A 15,967-nucleotide genomic window follows, 5' to 3' on the forward strand; every position below is an offset into this window, starting at 1 on the left:
CTACCTTAAGCATACATGGTCTTGATTTGAAATAGGAAATAAGTTATTTGTGAGGAAGAGGATGCAAGAGTAAGATTTTGGTTCCCAAAGTAGGCTTAGGAGGTATCTGAAAGAAAATCTAAATGAGAAAGAGTTAAATCAATAAAATGAAATGTTTTTGAAACATGTTGCACTAGGAATTTGTTCATCCTATGTGGTAGATGATAGATAGATTCTCCCTTCTGGTATCCTCCAGGTCAACAAATTTTTTTTTTTCAAAGATTTTAAATATTTGACTTCAGCTCATAATATTCTCAGTGATGCCTACATTTATGGTCCTTTAGTTTTCCATAGTAATTTGAAAAAAGACAAGAATCAGTATTTTTGCAAGAGCTGCTTAGGATAAAAGTAATGTGATGTTTTAATCTGTATCAAATGTATAAATTAAAAAAAATAATTTTCAAGGGCACTCGGTGGCTCTGGTTGAGCGTCTGCCTTTGGCCTAGGGTGTGACCGCGGGGTCCCGGGATCGAGTCTCACATTGAGTTCCCCGTATGAAGCCTGCTTCTCCCTCTGCCTGTGTCTCTGCCTCTCTCTGTGTCTCATGAATAAATACATAAAATCTTAAAAATAAATAAATATTTCCCTGATGGCAAGTGATGCAGAGCATTTTCTCATATGCATGTTGGCCATGTCTATGTCTTCCTCTGTGAGATTTCTCTTCATGTCTTTTGCCCATTTCATGATTAGATTGTTTGTTTCTTTGAACACCAATAAAAAAAAATTTGAAAATAAATAAATAAATAAATAAATAAATAGAATTTTTCAGGGCACCTGGGTGACTCAGTCAGGTAGGTGACCAACTCTTGATTTGGGCTCAGGTTGTGATCTCAGGGCTCTGGGATGGAGCCCTGTGTTGGGCTCCATGCTCAGTGAGGAGTCTGCTTGAGGATTCTTTCTCTCCCTTATCACCTCCTCACCCTCTCTTTCTCTCAAATAAACAAATCTTTAAAGAAAACAATTTTTCAAATTTCAAATAAACCCCTACCTTCTCATACAGCATTATAATGTGTTTTCCCACCTTCAGCTTTCTTCAAATATAATACAGCTGTTACCTATATTGTTTGACAATGGTTTAGAGAACATTTGAGAAGAGAAGGTAAACAACCTTGCCTCTACAAATTTCACTTTGTCCTAGGGAGTTTCTTTATGCTTATGGGATCTTATGGTACTTCACCCAATAAACATTTGTGGCTTTCGGGGAGTTGAAAATTTTTAAAAATTACAAAAATTCTGTTTGAAAATATTTACATAAATACAGATAAAATATCCATATGCAAAACTTCATTTGAAGATAATTTCAAAAGTCTAAATTTGAGGCCTCTTATACATGTGAAGTTCAAGGTACTCATCCCCCCTGTAGTTCTTCCCCCATAATAGATTCATCCCTAAAGCACTGAGGATCAAGTTTTTACTGTATATATTGACACCTGGATCTCTCACCCGTGTCCACATGCACACTAACGTGAAATATATTCTATATGTCACCTAACAGAAAAGTGAAAAAACATTCTAGGACATTAGATGTGGAGGTGGTTATATTTAAGCAAGTGTAAAGTATACGGGAACAGCATTCTTAATGTCATAATTCTAGAGGACTGGTGCTTAAGTGGGAACTCAATAATTTATGAGTCAGATTGGAACCATCCAAATTCTTTGGCATAGCTGTGAGTAGCACTCTGTATCTTTTATACTTGCATTTTTCTAAGTATTCCAAAATTCATTAGACAGATTATTATTTGATTTTTAGGTATAAAGAAGAAAAGAAGTTGTTAAAATATCAAAGAAAGGTATAATTTAGGACCCTGTAAAAACCTGGCATGACTCTCTTCTCTCTGCTAGGTCTGAGATAATTTTCAGGGACAGAGAACAAGTAAAGGGTTTTCTTCTGTTTTCCTTCTACAACCCCAAAAGCATTAAATAATATTTAGATAACATCTGTACTACCTCTCAGTCCTCTGGCGGTGAGCTTTCTATATCAAATGCCTGAGAAATTTTGGAATCCCCGAGATAAAAAGCAGATGTGGATTTGCCTGCAACCTATTACCGAGCCTTAGGGGCTTGACAGGACAATGCTTCAAAGAGGGAGAGGTATTCTGTGCTCTTTCATAACTTTCTCAGCATTTGAAAATATATAGTCATTAGAATAACTGTGGCAAAGAATGTTTATTTTCCTTGTGTTTACTTCCCTCCTCGTCCTTTTGGTGACTAATTCTTCTTACTCAAATTGGCAGCACCCTGGAAATTACATTTCTCAAGCTCAAGAAATTACATTTCTGTTTACCTCTGTGTGGTCATGTGGCCACGTTATATCCAGTGGGATGTGAGTGTGAGCGGCACGTCCACACCATATTCTTAAAGAAAACTTCTTTCTACTTCTCTTTCCCTGTTTCCATGGGCTGCGCATGGTGGCAAGCTAGCCATCACCATGCAGATGAGGGAAACAGCGTACAAGAACCTACAAGAACAATAAGTGGAATGAGCAATAAGAATGAGTGAACCTGAGTCATGAGTGGCTTTGAAGGAAGAAGTCCTATCTTAGATAAATGGGAAGGTAGATGATGATGATGATGGTGGTGATCTTGTTTGATTTACTAATGTCTGGATTGCTATGAGATAGATACTCTTGTTTTAGTCATTGCACTTTTGGGTCTCTTTGTTGGTAGGTAAACAAATAGAAATGTTGAGATTTCTGTACCTCATTGGAGAGTCCAGAGAATAGTTTCTTCCTATGCACCTTCCTTATTCTCTAATAGAAACATTAAAATGACAAGGAAGGGAAATTTTGGACACGGAATTTTTTAATATTATGTGTTCCTTTACCTTCCTTTATCTTATTGCAGTATGTATAGATATGTTCCTTTTGGGAAAATATATTTGGAGTGAGAAACTGAATATACAAACAGGCGATGGCCAGATCATATATAAAAGTAGAACTCTGATCTATAACCAACCAGGTTATCCCCTTTTATCTACAATAAACAGTCCAGGAAGCCAACCTGTTGTATCAGACTTGGGAAGTCAGACAGCTGTCTCTAGTTATAATGCAGAAGAGCAAAAAATGAATTCTGTAATAATCATCCTCCTTGGCCAGGAGTTGATTAATAACTGACAGCTTCTCTAATTCTTGTCTCTGCTTCCCACTTAGGACCAACCGGAAAAAGCCAAATACGCTCTCTCATCAATCACATAAGACACCCACTTCTAGTTAGCCCTCTACAGCTTCTCCATCCCAACAGAACTCCAATCAGGACATACTTGATGCTTTCCCTTTTTAAATAAGTTTTAAAATTTGAGAAAGAGAAAGAGCACAATAGCAGGGGGAGGAGGAGGAAGAGGAGGAGGAGGAGGAGAGAGAGAGAGACAGAGAGAGAGAGAGAGAGAAGCAGACTGCGTTGAGCATGGAGCCTGACATGGGACTTCAGGCTTAATCCCACCCTCCAAGATCATGACTTTTAGCTGAAATCAGGAGTAGGCTGCTTAACTAACTAAGCAAGCTGGGCACCCTGCTTCCTGCCCCCCTTTTTTCCACAACAAAACTTTCCAACTCCTTTGCCTGCTTTTGAGTCTCTGCCAAAACACAAGTGATGGTTGACTTCCTTGCTATATAACAAGCTCTAAATAAATAGCTGTTGCTCTTCTCATTTCATTGATCTCTGTTTATTTCCCCAAAAGGCTTATGCAGTCATGCTGTTGAAACAGTTTGTGTCCAGACTTACAAAAGCTCCAGAAGGGGAATTTTCCAACGGTCTTCTGATGGTTCTTGAAATGTTTCCTGGAACTTCAGGAGTCTTCTGAATCCTGATCCAATCACAGTTCCAAGCATCTAGAATTTGAATCAGCAGTTATGAAAGTAAGCTCTCTGGATTCACAGTGGGGACCTTTGGATTGCCTGGTCATGTCTCCATTGTTACTGACCAGGGCAACTTTCACTAAAAAAAAAAAATGACTTAAGATACAACAAAACTATGTTTCCAGACTCATAAGCTATGTGTACATATCTCTAAGTGAAAACTTGCCCTAGGTCCTGTTAATTTGATCAATATAGACAGACAACAGAATAATTTAAGCCAAAATCAAAAGAGACATTGGAAGTCTGATTTCGATGTGATTTTAAACTTATTCAACTATCTAGTACCAGATTTCTATTTTGTTTTGTGCTGACTAGCCAAAGATTCCACATCTTTACTAGATTTGATACTACTTAGGGTGGTGAAATGAACTTCTGTTATACTATAGTTTATGGTATATTTATATTTCTTCCTTTTGATGGAATTATAATGCTATTATAAGTATCACAATGACCATCACCACCATAACTTATCACTTACTTACTAATTGATATGCAAAATCCAAGGATAGAAACTAAGAAGGGTATAGAGTGAGGGTAGATGTTTTGATTACCTATAGATTGGGATGGATAAAATACTAATTTATAAGCTAAGATCTGTCCTCTTGATCCCATTAAGTTTATTTTTTTCCCTAGATTTTAATGGAAAATTATACACTACTTCTCCTAAAGTAATTCAGATGTGTACATTTTCTACACAATGAAGAAAGTATTTGAGTGAGAGTTCTGGAAACTTTACTGTAGGAAAAATGGCTCAAATTTATTTGGTTCATTACTGAGTTAAATTAAATAAAAATGATATAGAAGTAGGGGAACCCACAGCATCCTTTGCAGAGGAGAGACCTATCAGTGCGTATGATTGTGGAAAGAAAATATCATTTGTGTACCTTGTGCATAAGGGAAATAATTGTTATAATCTAGGTTGAGGGTATATATGATGCTTTGCACTTCATTGTCTCTCAGGAAATGCACAAGGTATTTTAGAGAAAATTCTTAGAATGAAGATAAATGACTAAACCTAATTTAGTGAACTGCGCCAAGTTGTAGTCACTGCAGTGCTTGTTGTGTTATTCAGATTATTATTAACTTGCTGAATGCTCTTCAATGCCCTGTATAAACTGTCGTTTTGGGCTGGCCGTATGATCTCTATTCTAGATTCGGGTCCTGGCCACCCACCTCTCTGTGCATGGCGCTTCTCTTTCCCTCTCCCCTCACAGGTGGTCAGTGTTTATAGAAATCATCATTTTGGTTTGATTTATTTGTATTTGTATAGTAGTTTTACTTACCCCTGAATGCAAAGACTGAAGTGACTGAGCAGCTTACACCTCCTGATCTCCCTTCCCTAAGGGTCACCTTACCCATGATAGAGAAAGGAAAAGTCTCCGGAGATTCTCTACCTCGCTGGCAACATAGTCTCTCAGCTTTCCTGGAAGCTGTTGGGGAAAAACATAATAAGGAATTTTTAGAGAAAATAAGGTTAGAAGTAGAAAAAAGGAGACGAAAAGTATTTACAAGTGTTTTGCATTTACCTTATACACAATGCCTGTCATAGGTTAGTTGCTTCTCATTTTTAAAATATCTGCTTCTGTATCCATCCCCCCAACCATCACTTACACAAAGAATATTTTCCCTGCACACGACCTGCCTTTTTCTACTTTGTATATTGCAGCAACTGAATATTTTTCTACTTAATGATTAATGGGAGTTAATATATATCCTCTTTTAAAATAAATTTGGATAAATCTAGGACTGTTAAGAGAAGGTATCAGTTGTCTTACCCTCTTGTGAATTAAATGATATTATATACTTATCTAGGTTTGCTTTGTGCCAACTACTGTTTTAAGTCTATTTTATATATGAACTTGTTTAATCCGTGGGGCAGTGAATGAGATTGACACCATAATTATCATTCCTCTGTTACAGATATTGAAACTGAGGCTCAGAGATGTTTGGAACCTTGTGCAAGTTTAGACAGTAAATTGTAGAGTTTTGATTTTGGCTCAGAAGACACATTCTTGCTTACCATACTACATAACCTCTTAACCAGGGTGTTTTCCTCCAACATCAGACCCACAGGCTAAAGTAAAGGCTTAGGTTCTAATAGGGAGGGGAGAAGATTTAGATAGTTTCAGATCCTAGACCTTTAGATGAGAGGACGTGTGGGAATTAAAGTTTGGATCAGGTCAAAGTGTTAGAAATTGCTGATGGAAACAATGAGGGCCCAAGAAAAGGGGTGCCAGGTGAAGGATAAAAGAAGTGGAGGAAGTAGATAAGGAAATTTCTTATTTAAAAAAGTTGTCTAGATCTTGTAACCAGGACGTAGAGAAAAGCTCCTTCTCCTGCAGCAACTCTTATTTCTTTGCCATCTCTCTTTTTTGCTTTTCTTGCAGTTCATATTTCCCTTTTCCTTAGGACCCAGAAGCTTGTTGTACCTCGCTCTAGGCCACTTCCAGTCCAAGCACGAAATGTCTCCATGTCATGCAGCCTTGCTTAGCAAGCTGAACCATCTTGCATCAATGGTTCTTTTGCCAGCGATTTCTGTCCATGTATGGAAGTCTCCGGAATTTCCCGGGAGAAGAGGTGGATGTTGAGGACAAGATGTGAAGGTTCTTGGGTCTTCTGGACAAATTCCATTGTAATCATCCTCACAACAATTGAGAAGCTTTGTATTCAGATAAATCTGGGTTCAACTTTGGGTTTGCATGTATTGTGTGATCTTGGACTCGACCTCTCTAAACATTAAGTTGATAAAGAAAATCCCTATTTAAGAAAGTTGTCCAGACCTTGGAGATAAAAATATCATTTATACCGAATTCCTCTTATTTCTTTCCATTCTCTTCCTTCTTTCATCTTTCTTACCTCAAATATACTGTTTCCCGGGATCCAGATCTAGGAGCATGTGCTTTAGTCTGTATCTTTATCTGTAAAATAACCTATGGAATCATTGTGATTAGATGATGCAGTAGGAACACTCAGAATCTAGTATGTACTCAACAAGTGGCCATTCCTATAATGATGACATATATGCGACATATGGACATACACACACACATACAACCAAAATAAAATGAAACAAAATATGAATAGAATCCATAAATATAAGATTGTTTTACTTAAAATGACCACATTCTGTAAACATTTGCTTTAGTTGTTATTGTTGTTTTGGCTTGAAAGTTAGTGTCATATATAAACTATATTTAAACTTAAAAAAATTCTTTTGTAATTTTGCAAAGAAGAAAGCAGGACCCTGGGAATGTGGGTCAGGTGAGTGTTTATTGAGGAGAAGAAAGGCACTCTGTTGCAGGAATCCTTGGACCATCAAGGAGCAGTAACAGGTGCCCTGGTTAAAAAAAGCTAATAGTGTTCAGAAAAAAAAAAGGAAATATTGTGCCTATTCCCCAAATAGATTGAGGATTGGTCCTAGCACCACATTTCTTATTGCTTGAGGTTTTCACAGCTGTCTTTTATACCCTTTATGAACGATGGTTGGGATTTAGAGATCCACCATTGCCTTATTCCATTCATTGTATTTATTTATAAATGATGACATGGAAGGACTTTCTTGAACCAAACTTTTTATTTCTTTGCTTTTTTATTTATCAAATATCTTCCTTAAAATAACCACATTGCCACGTGTAAAAGAAATAAATATCTTCAATTATTTGGTCTTGTCTTTCTGAAGACATTAGAATGACCAATTTCCCACTGGAATTAAAAATAAAAAAGAAGAAGAAGCTAAAGGTGAAAACAGTCTGTGGTCTCAGGGAGAGCCAAGCTTGTGTTGCCCAAGATTTTCAGAACTGCCATGACAGCTGACCTTCAAAAATGTCCTCTTCCATTGTTGATAGGAGATGGCCATCTCTGCTCCCTACAGGTGGCAAGTGGTGCTTAGAAGATTGGTTTCCCATCTGGCCTAACTCCAAGTCAGTGGAGGCGGCCACTGCACCTGAATATTCCTCAGTTCTGGTCCCTGTCTTGCTAACCTTAATTTGTTGCTGTGCAGTTAATGGCTTCCTGTCATTACTGAAGGTCTGGGAACAGTTCATCAGTTAAGCATATGCTTGATAACTTGTAATGGTTTTATGTTACAGCCAGATGCCAGGTAGGATATTTCAACTTCCTCTAACAGCCAGGTGTTAAATGGCCTTATTTAAGATTATTATGGGTGGATGGAGGCAAATATTGCATGGATTTTGTGTGTCCTAAGAAAAGGTGATAATGGTGCTAATTAAGAAGTCTCTTGGAAGGGCTTCTTGGAAATTATTATAAGGAGATAGATGATATGCATTAACGTTATTATCAAAGCTATGAGTTTTGTAGTTTTTGTTTGTTTGTTTGTTTGTTTTGGCTGATAGTAGGACATATTAGGAGTGCAACCTTTGGAGAATGGATTTTCAAGTTCTCAGCCACTCAGTGTTTATAAGTTGCTACCATTAGAGAAGGCCATTCACTGTCCTTGGTGCTATAGGAAAGGTAAAATCATAGTTACTCTAGGGGAAAGTAATAATGACACTCAGAGTTTGTCAACATTAGAACACAAGCAGCTCCATTCCTTTCTTCCTGGGAAAGAAACTGCTCAATAAATATCTAACACTGCAGCGTGAAGTCTAATGCTAGTCCTATTGATGTCTAAGTAGTTTAACCTGCAATATGCACATTTTAATCCTAAAAAAATTCTGATAACAATTTAATGCTTTTCATTGACCATTAAGAAAATGAGCAAATAAATTTATACATAGCCGTATCTCAAAGTCATGGGATGGCAGGCCTAATGTTTGTGGTAATTTAACATACGGGGCCTGGTGTTTCCAGACACTGGGGTAGTTCATAGTGTTGGATAAAAACAACACTTTTTACTAGAACAATTTGATGTTCTAGTAAAACAACTTTCTACTAAATCTACTAAATCTTCTACTTTTGCTAAATCTTGTCCATTACTTAACATGCCATATCACTGTCAGAAAAGCAGTTGATACAGGCTTAGAGAGGGAAAAATTTCATTGAATTTGTCAAGGATTCAGATGATGACTGAAAAGAAGATAGAGGTAAGAAATAAGGAGTTGAGGTTAAATCAGCAGGAATTTTAAGTCATACGGGAGTGTAAAACTCTTATCTGTATCCGGCTTTTAACTCAGGAACATTGAATTTTTATAAAGAAAAACCAGCTTTTGGACTCTCCCCAGTGAATGACTGTATTTATTCAAATTTTAAGGTTACTATTATTAGCATATTAAGAAACTTTTAAAAATATTTATTTATTAGAGAGAGAGAAAGAGTGAAAGTGAGAATAAGAAAGATTGAGAGCGCAGGAGTGCATACAGAGGAGAGGGACAGGGGGAGAGGGAGAGAATCTCAAGCAGACTCTGGGCTGAGTGCAGAACCTGCCTTGGGGTTCGACCTCATGACCCTGACATCACAACCTGTGCTGAAACCAGGAGTCAGATGCTCTTACTGATACATCAATAGCTTAGGGGAAATCCACATGAATTCCCTGAAATTCTACATAAATGCACACATGCATTTTTTATGGAAAGAAGATCAGTACTCTCAATAGATTTTTAAAGAGATTTATGATCCTTCAAAGTTTAAGAAACTGCTCCCAAATGATTATTTGGAAAGTTGTTCCAATCTTTCGATTGTAAGGGGTACACTTTGATTTTCATGTTCCACAAATGGTGGGTGGAAGAAATGTCAGAACATTTTAAATGACAAACATAAAAGAAATTAAGAAGGTAAGAAGATAGCAATGGGAAGATAAGATTGGCAAAAAGTACTTGAAGATAACATTCAAGAAAGAATGGTGCAGAGGATCAAACAGAACAATAAAATCCTTTCCTGGATTTTAGTAGTGAGCAGGAGTTCTGCAATTTAGGATTGACTTCTTGCTAGGCTATAAGTTCCTCGTTTCACTATGTCTGTTTCCTTCTCTATGAAATGGGGACATTAATATATCATTAGTTTGACTTCATTCAAATGAGAAATTCCATATAGGCAGATTTTTCAGATAACTGAAGCACACTTCTTTTAGCCCCAAGTGATATATATTTTAGCCACTTATGATAAAATGCTTTCTAAATATGTTATCTTCTAAAAGCAACTAAACTAAATAATGATAACACTAGCAATATTTATTGGATTTCTACTGTATCCCAGGTAACTTTCTAAGCATTTTAGGTATATTATATCACATAATCCTAACAGTAACTCCATAAGATGGATCCTATTATTATCCCCATTACATATATGAAAAAAATTGAGGCAAGTCATAAGATAACTTTATGTTATTATTAACTGTAACCCAGGGCCTAGCTCCAGAGCTGTGCTCTAAACCACAATGTCAAGATGAATATCATCTAATCCCTCTGTGATACCTTGAGGCTCTAATGATCTCCATACTTTTGAGAAATATAGTGTTAATTATGGTGAAATTAAATAGCTCAAATTAATTCATAGATTGAGTTATGCTTTTTCTGTTTATAATACTTTTGCATTCTCCTCTATGTCTGATTCCATTTGTAATATATTGTTACTGTCACTTTGCCTAATGATAGCTGTGTTATCCTCACTTAGGTCACAGGTCTTCGGATAAGAAGAATACTAAGCAATCTACATCTACAGAACCATGCACAAGTATGAAGTAACCTCATTTTCCTGGAGTGAATTTAGATGATAAGATCCTAGTTCTTGAGCCTGATGCCATAAAATATGAAGCTTTTGAAGAATTTTGGAGAAAATGAGCTTATTTTGCATGTGGTTTGATTTATTATGCAATAATAGACAACTGGAACCTGGACAATAATCTTTGGGGAGGCTATACTATATAGATACAAGCAGCAATATAAAATAAAGCATGCAGAAATAGAGCTGATAATCAAATTATGCATGGCATGGTGTACCGGCATATTGATTGGATATTAATACTGATTAGTGAGTGTCTTTGCAATGCTGGTCATTAAATATTTTAAATATAAGTCCTATGTATAAGTATGTTTATGGCAGTACAGGTTGCAGTGGCGACTCTTTTCCCTCCACTTGCTGCTATACCGCCCCACCTACAACCCCAGAGACAAACCTAGGAAATTATAGAAGAAAGTCAATATCTATCAACAGGGGAATTGTTGAAAACATTTGTTTCATTCCTACAATGAAATATGAGATCACTATTTAAAAGAAAGAATTATGACTATATCTGCTGTCTTTGAGGGATATCTAGCATCTATATTTAAGTAACAAAAGTAATTATATATAAAACTATGGGCCGCATTTATTTTGAGAAAGGACAAGGGTTGAGCTGTCACAATCTCAGATTTCAAGATATAGTACAAAGCTATAGTAATCAAAATAGTATGGTACTGGCACAAAAATAGACACATGGATCAATAGGAGACAATAGAGCCCAGAAATAAACCCATGTTTATATGGTCAATTAATCCATACATACAATGGGGAAATATATATAACAGAGCGAGAATATATAATGGGGAAAACAGAATCTCTTCAATAAATGGTGCTGGGAAAACTGGACAGTTAAATGTCAAAAATGAAACTGGATTACTTTCTAACACCATACATAAAAATAAATTCAAAATGGATTAAAGACCCAAATGTGAGATTTAAAATCATAAACATTCCAGAAGAAAACAGGCAGTGATCTCTTGGACATAAGACTTAGCAAAATTTTTATGGATATGTCTCCCCAGGCAAAGGAAACAAAAGGAGAAACAAACTATTGGGACTATACCAAAATAGAAAGCTTTGCACAGGAAAAGGAAGCCATCAAAAAACCCAACCCAAAATTCCAAAACAAACAAAAAGAAGACAATTCCACTGAGTGGGAGAAGATATTTGCAAATGATATGTCCAATAAAAGGTTAATATTCAAAATATATAAAGAACTCATTCTATTCAACATGAAAAAACTCCAAGCAATCTGATTTATAAATGGGCATAGGACCTGAGGAGACATTTTTCCGAAGAAGACATATAGATGGCTAACAGACGCATGCAATGATGCTCAGTGTCACTAGTAATTAGAGAAGTGCAAATCAAAACCATAGTGAGGTATCACTTCATACCAGTCAGAATGGCTAGTATCAGAAAGACAAGAAATCATAAGTTTTGACAAGGATGCAGAGAAAAGGAAACCTTCATGTTTCGTTGGTTGGGAATGTAAATTGGTGCAACCACTGTGGAAAACAGTGTAGAAATCGCTCAAAAACTTAAAAATAGAAATAACATATAATCCAGTGATTATATTGCTAGATGTCTATCCAAAGAAAACAAAAACAGTAATTGGAAAAGATAGATGCACCCATATGTTTATTGCAGCTTTATTTACAATAGCCAATATATGGAAACAACCTACGTGTCATCAGTGGATGGATGGGTACAGAAGATGTGATATATAAGAACAATGGAACATTACTCAACTATCAAAAGATTGTGATCTTGCCGTTTACAACAACATGAGTGGACCAAGAGGATATTATGTTAAGTGAAATAAGGAAGACAGAGAAAGACAAATACCATATAATTTCACTTATATGTGGAACCTAAAAAACAAAACAAATGAACAAACAAGCAAAAAAAAAAAAACAAAAAAACAACCAGAAACAGACTCATAAATACAGAAGACAAACTGGTAGTTGCCAGAGGAGAGAGCAATGGGGGGAGGGGGGGAATGGGTGAAGCAGGTGAAGAGGATTAAGAGGTACAGATTTCTAGTTATAAAATAAATAAGCCACAAAATGAAAAGTATGCTATAGGGAATAGAGTCAATAATATTGTAATAACAATAAAGGGACAGCCCCAACACCTATCACGGTGAGCCTTGAGGAATATGTCGGATTGTTGAATCACTCTGTTGTCTACCTGAAACTAAGAGAACATTGTATGTCAACTCTACTGTATAATATAAAAATATGGACTATGTTTCACAGAAAGTAAAAAAAATTTCTATTCGGTTGTTTGAGCACAGGGAAGATTGGAAGGATATACTACTAACATGGCTGATCCCAGGAGGTGGGATTAGGAGGATCAAAGAGTATTATCTTCATATATTGTTGAATTGGTGTACTTGTTTCAAGAAGCATTTTGACTTTTATAATTAAAAAATCTAATAAAGTGAATTTTGAGAGTGAAAAGTAATAAGTTTCAGTTGGTTGTGGCTGGTGAGGATTAGGAAGACTAAAGAAAAGATGATTACTTTTTAAAAAATCTAAGTGTATTTTTTCAAGTTTTACAATGAACTTTGATATTTTGGGGGTATTTTATTAAATACATTCTTATAAAACCATTTTATTTATTTATTTATTTTTTATAAAACCATTTTATCTTATTTATTTTTTTTATAAAACCATTTTAAAGTAAAATAAAAGTTTAACATGGTGATTTTCTTGCTAAAAATAATCTGTGTTAAACCACAGACTGATAAAGTGTGACTACTCATTGTGTTAATTGCATAGCAAAGACTTGCTTGCTGATTGAAGAAAGTATCAATAAGAAGAAGATGAGAAAAATCCCCAAATGGTAAGGAACATAATGAACAATATCCAGGAAGAAGTCTCTAGCAGTGTGCATAAATGTCCATACCCTTCTAGGAGACTTTTTTCTTTCCAAAAGTCCCTAGGATTTGAAACGAAGAGACTTTCTTGTCCAGGGCAGGTGCATAAATTCAGTTCCAGGCCGTGGGTACAGAGCGACGGGAGTGGCAGTCTCATGAAGGTGATAAAAATCGGTCACGCTGCTTCCTATGCTGATACGCTCTAATAATACCCAGTTTACTGATAAAAAGTCAAGTCAAAAATACAGATCCCGGAGCATATAAGGTTAGTGTGCTGAAGGAACACTCTAAGCCCAACACAAACCTAAAGGGTCAGTGGCTTAACACGGTAAAGGTGTATTTCTTGCTCATGTCCCAGGCCGGTGTAGATCGGGGAAGGGACTCTGCTCCAAGCAGCTTCCAATTCTGGAACACAGATGCCTTCCATCTCATGGTACTGCCACTTCCAGGATCTTAATCCTTATAGAGTGAGAAGAGTGCGAGCGGGACCTTGGATATGGAAGATTTTCTTATAGGCCAGGTTTAGAAGCAGAATATATCACCTCAGTCCACCTGCCATTTCCCCAGAACTTGGTTCCACTGGGCCGAGCAATCAGCAGGGAGGCCAGGGTATGGGATTTGGCTGTCTGCCCAGGAAGCAGAGGAGAGAAAGAACGTTGGTGGCCTCTAGTAGGCTCTGCTGCAGAGGACCTCTTGGGGGGCGGGGGGGCTCCTCGACCTCTACCGTGGGTGAGAGGGGTAGAGAGGAAGAAGCGGGAAGGAATGGAAATGTAAAAAGAGTGAGAGATGAAAAACAGAAAGGGATACGTGTTTGTTCATGTACTTCTTTTGTGCCAGATAGTTTTATGTGAATTTGTGTTTTTTTTTTTAATACAATCTGCCAGGTGGGCATATTTTGGGAAAATTGTTAAAAATGTATTCTTGATAGTACAGAAAACACTATTATTTTCTTCCTGCAGAGTTACATGTGAATTGGGCCTTAGCTGCATCTGACTTTGATTAGGTTGTTGTATAAATGGAATCAGACAGCTTGACTTGGAATGACTCATTAGTCCTTCCTCCTTCTTTGTTAATATTCTCCAAATTTACTAGAAGTGCCATGTCATCTATTGTATGGGTGCTACCAGACAGACTTAGGAGAGGCCACTTGACGATGCTTTCTGGAGTTGCAAACGACTGTATTTTGCCATTTGGGTGCCAGAAGGATTTTCTGATTATCCTAGGTGGCACTGTGCCTCGTTACAGCTCTGAACAAGGACAGGGAGAATCAGTGCCCAGAGCCTGTCTACATTGCCTTTACACTCCACCCTGGACCAGCGATAGGAGAGGGCTCCGACTTCAAGTGAAATGTCTGTTTCCCCTTCAAGACACAGCAAATCTTCCCCTTACCTGTATCTTCCACGAGTCTTTCCCCCAAGTCCCAACTCTGAACTCCTTTAGTAACTGTTGCACTCCTTTTTTATTCCTAACTTTCTGCCCTGGGTTGCTGTGGATCTCTCTAGATATAAGGTAACTTTCTCTAGAGAATCTCTAAGCTCCTGTGGGAAGGGATGATTGCTTTATTTTTATTTTTAAAATTATTTTATTTTTAGAATTACAAAGGCTGTTGGAAATTGATGTGGATCATTTAGACTTAACGTTATTTGGAGAATTTTTTTTTTAATTTTTATTTATTTATGATAGTCACAGAGAGAGAGAGAGAGAGAGAGAGAGAGAGAGAGAGAGACTGGCAGAGGGAGAAGCAGGCTCCATGCACCGGGAGCCTGATGTGGGATTCGATCCCGGGTCTCCAGGATCGCGCCCTGGGCCAAAGGCAGGCGCCAAACCGCTGCGCCACCCAGGGATCCCTGGAGAAATTTTTTAATTCGAGAAAGTTTTGTGTCTTCTTATATGTTTCCTCATACCCAGCAGGAACACTCAAAGTAAGTTCTGAAAGTTGAAAATATTATTTAAACACACACACACACACACACACATTACCCAGTTTGAATATTTTAAACTTTTACAGTTTTATTTATGAGAGAATCTTTGTATCTCTGGTATTTTCCAAACTTCAACTAAGTACTAGGAGCTTTACGTACATTACCTTGGATGTGGCTTTAAGCCTGTGTTCCCCCAATTGGGGTACCAGAAATCCTTGGGAGAACTTGAATTTATATCAAGGGACCTTAGAAACCTCAGAATAAATATGGGATAGGTAATTGTTAAAAAACAAAACAAACCCCAAAACTCCCCAAACCAACTAATTCAATAGAAATAATCCCTGATTCACATAAAAGTTTGTACAGAAATATTTACACCTGATTTAGTCATAATCTCCCAAAGTTGCAAACAACCCAACCAGTCCGTGAATGAGCATACTGTGGTATGTCCACACAACAGTCCTCACAACAGTCCTCACAACAGTCCGCACAATAGTCCACACAATAGTCCTCACAACAGTCCTCACAACAGCCTACACAACAGTCCACACAACAGTCCTCACAACAGCCCACTAGTCCACCTATAAAAGGAGC

This window comes from Canis aureus, chromosome 8 (assembly GCF_053574225.1).
Source record: "Canis aureus isolate CA01 chromosome 8, VMU_Caureus_v.1.0, whole genome shotgun sequence".
Taxonomy (NCBI): domain Eukaryota; kingdom Metazoa; phylum Chordata; class Mammalia; order Carnivora; family Canidae; genus Canis; species Canis aureus.